Source organism: Asparagus officinalis, chromosome 1 (genome assembly GCF_001876935.1).
Source record: "Asparagus officinalis chromosome 1, Aspof.V1, whole genome shotgun sequence".
NCBI lineage: Eukaryota > Viridiplantae > Streptophyta > Magnoliopsida > Asparagales > Asparagaceae > Asparagus > Asparagus officinalis.
Genome location: NC_033794.1, coordinates 2,418,223 through 2,428,555, shown reverse-complemented (window position 1 = coordinate 2,428,555; position 10,333 = coordinate 2,418,223). Strand labels below are relative to the sequence as shown.

At 35.4% G+C, this 10,333-nt stretch overlaps 1 long non-coding RNA gene across 3 annotated transcripts; it reads left to right on the top strand.

Moving 5' to 3' along the window:
• LOC109829624 lies at nucleotides 2,325-5,204 on the top strand. Of its 3 annotated transcripts, XR_002244098.1 has the most exons (6): nucleotides 2,325-2,863; nucleotides 3,882-3,959; nucleotides 4,066-4,122; nucleotides 4,443-4,511; nucleotides 4,679-4,734; nucleotides 5,143-5,204. It is a non-coding gene; the product is annotated as an uncharacterized LOC109829624 (long non-coding RNA). The 3 variants fall into 3 exon arrangements; XR_002244101.1 differs by lacking the exon at nucleotides 4,443-4,511; XR_002244097.1 differs by having other exon boundaries at nucleotides 4,443-4,734.

Here is a 10,333-nt window from a genome sequence, read left to right as displayed (position 1 = left end):
ACAGATGGAGAGATATGTCAGCGAGAGAAGCCGCGGGTCTCTGGACGAGCTTTTCGTCAGCACGGTGAGCTATTGATCAACGACTCACCGTAACTGTGTAGAGTCGTGTTGAGCAGGACGTTGAAAGGGATTCTTAACACGATCAGTGACGCCAGAATCTTTGTCTGCGGCCATCTTGGAGATTGCAGATTGAAGTTTCGAAATTTCGGCTATAATTTGCGAGACGAGGAAGATTTCGCGGATGAGGATGATAAATACCTCAACTCGCCTGAATGGAGATCGTATTCGATCTCTTCATTGGATGATGATTTGATCGGGTGCGACAGAGCCCCGGGGCCCGGCGTTGGCAGCGAGAGTGGCCACTGTGGTCGCACAAGCTTGTTTGTCAAAAGTCGCTGCTGTGGAATTCATTAATAACTTTGTTCTATTACAACAACTTCGAAAAGAATAATCGTTTTATAAATTTTTCTACAGCAACAAAAAAAAAACAAAAGAAAAAAATTAACAGAACTCTTGAGAAACAAACACGAAAAATCGTCTATCAATTCTCGTTTTCGTGGACTTCTGCCTGTGCCGGAACGCTTTGTTCGTGAGCCGCCGATTCAGCAGTCGTGAAGAGGGTTTGATTCTAACTTCGTTAATCGAAGTAGAATTGAAACGATATCTTACCGAAGTAGATAGTCGTTCTTCTAAAATGCAAGTCGAAGCTTAATTTAAGGCGTTGCAGAAAAGAACTGCAAATCTGCTCTCTCTCCTGCTTGGAATGCTCTAAACAATGCTGCGATCTCGTCAAAGTGACGCTAGGGGGGTATTTATAGGCCTCAATGGGTCTGTAACTGCAAAAACTCGCAATCATCAGAAATCCAGTACGGCGAGACAGTGTTTGCTGTCTCGCTGGGTGCGAGACAGTGTTTGCTGTCTCGAGCCCGCGAGACAGTAATTTGCTGTCTCGCCAGGCGAGACAGTAAATACTGTCGCCGGAAAAATGACAGTTTCTCGGCTGTAACCGCTTCCTCTGCCTTTTTCAAACTCCGTTATTTTGCAGTTATCCAGCGTGTGATTTTCGCCCAGATGTTTCCCACGTTCTCTTTGGCAGTTAATGACGTGTAGGGCAGTTTACAAAGGTGGTTTGACCATTTCAACACTGTCTCGCTACTGAGACAGCAATACTGTCTGCGGTGGCGAGACAGCAAAGTCGTCTCGCTTGGCGGACAGCAAAGTCTGTCTCGGCTGGCGAGACAGCAAAGTCTGGTCTCGCTGCGCAGAGACAGCAAATACTGTCTCCTGGCGAGACAGCAAATCTGTCTCGCTGGCGAGACAGCAAATACTGTCTCGCTGGCGACGGACTAGCAAAGCCTCGTCTCGCTGGCGAGACAGTTACATACTGTTTGATTTTCCCCAAAAAACAGTATGAATCCTTTCTCGTTTCTCGTGATTTTTTTGAGTGATCTTCTCTATGTTTGGGATATCTATTAGCATTTTTTGACGCCTACATGCAGCATGAAACTTTTGTGCATCTGTTCGTAGGCAATGTAATTGAGCGAGGTATTTGTTTTCTTGTCGCGCAAATATATCGTATTGTGGCGTTTTGAGTTTTGGGTATTTTACTGCCCTCCATCAATTATAAGTAGCTCAAAGGAACAAGCTAGTAACATGGTATTTGTTACGAGACATTCAATCCCAAGCAACTACAATAAGCAAAAGCAATACTGATCACCATAATATCATTTTATGGCTAACGCCCGATTACATAAACTTGTAACATGAAACTCCAACGAGTAATGAAGTCATCGCAACGGAACTACATCGATTAACAACGACAGAGAATGCAAATTTCGTTGAGCTCTATCGAGGAGGATGCTGTCAGCTAGTTATCGTCACGGTCACGTTCCATCCATGAAACGAATCACGTCACAAATTTAAGTGACAGGCCTTACAAACCGGAGCCGTGACAGTGATCTTAGGAGCAAAAGGAGAAGCAGGACCAGATGGAACCACTACAAGAAATCTAGTATTTAACGACCAAAATTAGTGAAGGGACCAGTTGACCGTCATTAATGTGCATACAATAACAACGGGTTTTAATCCCTTCGTAGAGTGATTACAAATATTGGAGAAATAATGTGATATGGGATAACGGATTTCTAATCCCTTCGTTGATTTGATCCTAATACCATCATTATTGGGTCTCTTTAAAAACGAAGGGGCCCATTACCTTCATTGATGAGACTCCTAATCATAATTGGACTAAAATTAACATATTGCTATAAACAAATTCCACAACCAAACCCGAAGCTCGAATTTTACAAACCCCTTAACTCCTAATCATCCTCTAACCGCAATAATAATGATTAAACCCTAGTTAAATAAAATCTGCCATTCTCTTTATCATCCCCGCCTCCAAAACTCTTTCTCCCCCACGTCATCCTCAATTAAACCCTAGTTAAAAAATCCACCGTTCTCTTTATCATCGCCGCCTCCAAAACTCGTCGTGTCTTTCCCCCACGTCGTCCTCTCCACTCGTCGTCCGCTCTCGCTCCTCATCGTCACCAGTTCCTCATCCTTGGCTAGTTCGTCATTGAAACCAATATTAACGTCGTCCTCGGCTAGCTTCAGTTCGTCATCGAGACTCATCGCCGTCTCCATCTCGTCGTCGGCGAGATTCGTCGTCGTCTCTAGTTAATTGTCGTCAACACCTCTTCGTCGTTATAGTTTCTCATTATCGTCTTTAGTTCGTTTCTAGATCTCTTCGTCGTCGAGATCTCTTCGTCATTGAGCAACTCCACAGCACCGCCCAGCGTCGTCGTCGCCGAGACCCCTTCGCCGCCGTCGATACCTCTTCCTCTATCTCGGCGGCTCGACGGTAACACCCACCCTCGAATTTTGTTTTGGAAAATACTGTTTGAATGCAGTCAAGGCCCTATAGTTTATTATACTTTGCACTTATACACCCTCTATTTTTGTCATTCTTTGTTTGTTAAACTTTCATTCTAGAGCTTGGCATTCAAATTTCATTGTTAGATGCATGCATATAATTTCAATTTAGAGGGATAAATCAGAGTAGTAGAGTAGCGTAATTGAATGTTTTATTACTTGCATTGTTTGCTATAAACTATTATTGGTCCTGTAGCTATCATATAAAATGAAATTGACGGGAATTTTCTATAAGAGAACTACCAACAATACTTATAGATCATAATGTTAAATAATTTAAAGTATGTGCAACAATTGAGTTTGACAGAAATGAGAATATTGCGATAGACAAATGGTTGTACACTAAAAGATGGGACAAGAATTAAGTGCATTCATAGAAAGTTAAAAGTTGCTCCTATTGAGATAAAATGAGAGAATTAGTTCATATGGTTTGATCATGTTCAAATGAGATCACTAAACACTATAATGAGAAGAAGTGATAGATTAAAATTAGTGGAGGAAGGGTAACTGGAGGTAGGCTTAGAATATGTGGGAAAGCAATTAAGAAGGATGTGTAATTGTTAATTTGGTAGAAGCAATAACTCTTAATGGAAAGAATGGGATACATGTAGCCGTAATTTTTTTTTAAATGAGAAAAAGGATTTGTTATCGATATCATTGCCAATTTTTTGTGTTCACTGACTAGAAAAACTAAAACTTGCACGCACTCTAACTGTGGTCTGAAGTGCCTCATATCAAATTTATATAGACATATTTTAGCCTATATTTTCTCTGTCATCTAAGTATCTATTTCTTATAACAAGAAAATTGCCGATTACCTGACATGAACTGGTCATATTATTTTAGACCTATTACCTATGAACGAATGCTCTATATTATTTTAATATGTTGTTTTTGAGTATTGAATATTTTAATTTTGTTAATAAACTATCTACATCTTTGTGTAGGAGATTCAAAGAGAAAAAAGAAGTTGCAGAACCAGAAGCTGATCCTAAAAGGGACCAGAGAACTGTTTTGCTTATCAAGTAATAGTTTGTAGTTTATATTTTCACTTCATTTATTATTGGAAAGGGGTATTCATTTCATCCATACACAGCCAACTTCTAAAAAATTTCTCTTTTGTGATTTTAGATGCATTTGAAAGCGACAGAGAGGGATGTTTATGAATTCTTCTCAAAAGCAGGAAAGGTTAGTGGAATGAGTTACTTGGTCCTCTTATCACACAATAATATGAGGTTGATGGTCGTTTTTAATTTGTTAGATTTAGCTTCTTGTATTGACATAACACATCCATCTGATAAGAGTGTTCTGATATTTACATGTATCATGCAACCACAGGTATCTGAGCTTACATATAGTAGTACAAGTATACTTATCTCCCCTATTCAGTTTATTATTTAAAATATTTCGTAACTTGTTATCTTATTAGGATTAAAGCTTTTGGTAGGCAATTCGCCATTTCAATATCTTCAATACATACATTAAGATACACTTGCTTCTTATTGCAGTAAATGCTCATGTGCCTTCAATGAGGCCTATTATAATGACTTTTTTGTGGCTCAACATTCTTTTATTTGGTGAGTGTGAAAAGAATTGGAAGTCTGATTGCTCACCATATTGGGTGCAGTCCTTAGGGTGATGTTATGTGTAGTAAGCATGTCAATGCATTTTTAAGCTGCAAACTGTACAAGTATTACTTCATTAATGATGTCAGATTTATAAACAATTAATTTATGGCTTCCAGGTTAGAGACGTGCGGCTGATCATGGATCGAAACTCAAGACGATCAAAAGGAGTTGGGTATTTTCTCTTGTTCTTTAACTTGTTTGTTGATGCATTATAGCAAGGTTCTTAGACATGCTTTCCATGAGGATGATCCTTCTAAAGATATTTTGCTCGATTATTCAAAAAGTCAGATAAGGAAAGAACATCACGTGATGGAGGTTTCAGGGAATAGTGATAATAAACAACTTGAATTTTCATGAATGTTGTAAGGCATAAAAGGTGATGTTTTAGAAAAATAAAATACTTTGCACCACATATTTTGGGATCCTTCTTTTTTGATAGATTTTGAGCTTGAGGTAATCTACATTCAGAAGCAGATGCAGGTAGTTTGATTTAATTCATGACATAAGAACAAAATTGATAGTCTATATTATCCGTTGTTATCTACTACATCTGATAGACACAGATGTCAAATCTATGCAGGAACTACTTTGAAAGATTTGAGAGGACCACTCCCTAGTCAATCTGTTCTGGAAGCACAGGTTGATGATTAGAGGTGTCAGAGATGTGTCTTCCCCAAACTTTTATTTTAATTTATTTTAGATAGTTTCATGTATTTTTCTTTGGAACAATTAGGATATTAACTCTTGTTATTAGTATTGAATATTTGAGGATGGTGGAATTTTATTTATTGATGTTATTAATGAATAAAATTTTTATTTTCTCTTCTCTTATTCATTATTGGGTATTTTTAATATATTTTTTTGTGAATCTTAGTGTCAGGTTGAGAATAATCTGATAGTTTCTATGAATGAAAAAAATTATTATTAATGTATATTAGAAATTAGTCTACAATGACGGTTTTATAAACCGTATTTTGTTCATCAACGAAGGTAAAGCACCGTCGTTGATGGGTTACTAATTACCCATTATGGAGACTTTTACGACGGTATCCAACCGTTATTAATTACTCTTTAACGATGGGAAAATATCCCCGTAACTAATGGTAACGACAGGAAAATATTCCCGTAACTAATGGTAACGACGGGAAAATATCCCGTCACTGATAGTAACGACGGGAAAATATCCCCGTCACTGATGGTAACGACGGTGATAATTACCGTCGTAAATGTTAATGACGGTAATATGTTCCGTCATTATAGACTCTATAACGACGGGTAGTATATCCCTTCGTGACCCTTTAGCGAAGAGGGCTTCAACGACGGGTGACGAAGGGATTTTTCCCCGTCGTTAGCATACAATAACGAAGGTTTTCAGCTTATTAACGAAGGGAAATCCCTTCGTTAAAGATGTAATTTCTTGTAGTGAACGCTAGCTGGTTGGCTTTGTTTGTGGCTACTAGTCGCATTTGTAGTGGTACTCTCTGGCTGCTGCGGCACCAAAAAGATCTCGTCACCGTCAACCAATCTCACCTGCTCGATCAAATCATGGAGAAAACTAACCACGGAGCACAATACCATTTCATAACAAGCTGCGTTATGGTAAAACGAATGGTACTGTAATTAACGTAATCCAACGGTTCATTGTAACTTATACGCATCACTAAACTCGATTGGATAGAGAATCACATAGTTGGAATGTTATATTCTATAATTCAAACAACTCAGAGGAAAAGAAAATTAAAGCAAACTTGCGAAAGCAATACACACGCTTCATTTCTAGGTCATAAAATGCGTGCGTACGCTTGAAACATGAAATCTACACTATTGTTTTAATGCTAAGAAAAAAAAAAATACCATACTGGTTGAATTTAACTATTTTAAAAGGCAATATGATGATGCACGAAGCTTTGCTATGCATGAGTTGGGTAAATGTTCAGGTGACTTTGAGTTTATCGTTTGTACGTAGCCTTACATTACATTCTATGTTGGGTAAATGTTCAGATTACTTTGGGTTTATCCTTGGATATTATTTATTTATTATTTCCACAATTGCGCGTGAGTTAATTAACTAATCGACTGCAATAAAAACACTTTACTTCCTCCAGCGTCTGTTGGCCTGCGATATCGCGACCGTTGAACAGGAGCCTGTAGCCACCCTCGCTAACGCCGTGTCGAGCACAGTAAAAATCCACGAGTTTCTGAACTTTGGCGCTTCTCTGCACCTCGAAGAAAATCTTGGAGTTATCCTAGTAATTAAAGAACTTAATTACGTCAGCTGAACCTGCTCAAATCTATACATAATGGCAAACTAAGACAAATAAAGAAAATTAAATTATTAAAAAAATCACAAAACGCAAGGTTTTCACAAAAATAAAAATAAAAAAAAAAAGTTTGAAGGACGTTGGTTATTATTCCGACTTGATAAATGAAAGATCGCCTACTGGATCATAAATGGGTCGTCTAATTTTTAAGTGAAAAAAGAATACACGTACGTAACATACGGAAAGCATTAGCGTATTGATATATATTAACATACTGTTTTATTAAAGAAATATAAGAATTTAGAAGGAAGGTGACGAACCTGCAAGGATCTAACTTTGAGAGTGATACGAGCAGAAGCGGCAGAGGGAATGCAAACCGTTTTCCTTTTTTTGCTAATCCCGGTGTTGATGATGCTAGGATGAGGACCAGTAGGAGGAGTCATTTTCTTTTTTTTTCCCCCCCAACTTAATCAAGATCTCTCTCTGCAGGTTACTTTCTTTGATCTTCAGGTAAAGTTCTCCTATAGCTTTTATAAATATACGCATGTATAAATGAGACTAGCTAGTTCTCTATTGCCCTTTCATCTCCTTCTATCCTTTCATCTCCTCTTATTAAAGCATCATAACCAAAGTTTGAGGATTTCTCTTGACCTTCCAACTTCTTTTTTTGGGAAATAGGTGAATATTTACTCCCTTACTTAATGGACAGTTAGTCATAAGTAAACAAGTAATTTTCCTGTTTTTTTTTTGTTTTTTTTTTGAACTGTGGGCTTATAAATATGCTTAATCATTGTATTAGGTAGATTCGAATTAACGAATATTTTTTGACAGGGCAAAAATTGATCACAACTTATGACAAAATATAGGCAACAAAAAGTTGAATGTAGTTGAACTGTGGTATGAATTTTTGCTCAAACTCGATTTTAATGTCCAACTTTTTTTCCTTCTTTGAAATTTCGCGGTGGTGTTTTTTTAATGAAAATAAAGGAATTTTATCCCTAGGTCCTCCTTTTCTATTCGAATTAGAAATAGGTTCCTCAAATTCTTTTCTTAGTAGGATACAACAAATTTGACCTAGTTCTTGTGGGCCGCAATTGGGCTGGACCCACAACAATCTCCCCCTCCAGCCCAACGAGAGGGTTTGCCAATCTGTAACTTCTCAAAGGGAGTTCATGTCGCCCAATCGCCGATACAGCTCGGTCTTCTCTTTGGAAACGGTCTTCGTTAAAAATATGTTGGATTTTTATCTGTATGAATCTTCTGTAGCTTTAGCTCTTCTTTCTAAACAGCTTCTCTCAGCCAATGATATCTCATATCAATGTGTTTCGTCTTGGAGTGGAATGTAGAATTCATGCTCAAATTAATAGCACTTTGACTATCAATGAAAACTTGATAATTGTCTTCCTGCAAACCTAACTCATGCAGAAATCTTTATAACCAAATCATCTCCTTATCGGTTTCTACAACCGCCTTTGTTGTAGATAAAACAACACACTTCTGCAACCTAGACTGTTAAGATACAGCTCCCCCTGAAAAAGTGAACAACCAGCCAGAGGTAGACTTCCAGTGATCGCCCCCCCCTGCCATATCCGCATCTGCAAAACCATATAATACTACATTCGAACATCCAAAACTCAAACACAACCTGGAACTACCTTTTAAATAATAATAATAATAATAATAATAATAATAATAATAATAATAATAATAATAATGCTCTAGAATTATCACTCTCCGAGCTAAGGTTTCATTTTATCTCACTAAATCTGTGGAAATATTAGCTTATTGGATTGAAGATGTATTGTGATAAACCCATGCCATTAACGTTTGTGTCACTTGAGCCATGTGTTTTCGTATATTAATTAGGCTATTGAGGCTAATGGGTGTTTTTCTCATGGGTCTGCTCTATCTTAAAGCTTGGACGGGCCGGATTTCAAAATGAATTCGATATATGGGCTTATATCAGCATGGCGAGTTGGCAAGGGACGTCATTTAATTTGATTTATTGGATTAATTGCGAATTAAATCAAAGTTTAAAGTCTTTATTACAGCAACAATATTCATTTTTCAAAAATTAGGACAGATTACTCACTAGAGAAATGATGATCATAAATCTTAAACAAAATATTTTCTAGATAGAGAAAAAATAATAATAATCAAGCACTAAAATCAGACTGGGCCCAAATTAGGATGCAACGGATTAGCCCTAGTGTGGACTGAACCCTAACCCGACCCAACAAAAAAAAAAAACCCCGCGGAAAAAAAAAACCCTAAAACCCCAAATCCGCCACCATCACATCCAGAAAGTTCGAATCTTTTCCCCTAATTCCCCTCCGAAAATGGGCAAATCCAGCAACCGGAAGAAGAAATCAATATAATAATAATAATAATAATAATAATAATAATAATAATAATAATAATAATAATAATAATAATAATAATAATAATAATAATAATAATAATAATAATAATAATAATAATAATAATAATAATAATAATAATAATAATAATAATAATAATAATAATAATAATAATAATAATAATAATAATAATAATAATAATAATAATAATAATAATAATAATAATAATAATAATAATAATAATAATAATAATAATAATAATAATAATAATAATAATAATAATAATAATAATAATAATAATAATAATAATAATAATAATAATAATAATAATAATAATAATAATAATAATAATAATAATAATAATAATAATAATAATAATAATAATAATAATAATAATAATAATAATAATAATAATAATAATAATAATAATAATAATAATAATAATAATAATAATAATAATAATAATAATAATAATAATAATAATAATAATAATAATAATAATAATAATAATAATAATAATAATAATAATAATAATAATAATAATAATAATAATAATAATAATAATAATAATAATAATAATAATAATAATAATAATAATAATAATAATGCTCTAGAATTATCACTCTCCGAGCTAAGGTTTCATTTTATCTCACTAAATCTGTGGAAATATTAGCTTATTGGATTGAAGATGTATTGTGATAAACCCATGCCATTAACGTTTGTGTCACTTGAGCCATGTGTTTTCGTATATTAATTAGGCTATTGAGGCTAATGGGTGTTTTTCTCATGGGTCTGCTCTATCTTAAAGCTTGGACGGGCCGGATTTCAAAATGAATTCGATATATGGGCTTATATCAGCATGGCGAGTTGGCAAGGGACGTCATTTAATTTGATTTATTGGATTAATTGCGAATTAAATCAAAGTTTAAAGTCTTTATTACAGCAACAATATTCATTTTTCAAAAATTAGGACAGATTACTCACTAGAGAAATGATGATCATAAATCTTAAACAAAATATTTTCTAGATAGAGAAAAAATAATAATAATCAAGCACTAAAATCAGACTGGGCCCAAATTAGGATGCAACGGATTAGCCCTAGTGTGGACTGAACCCTAACCCGACCCAACAAAAAAAAAAACCCCGGCGG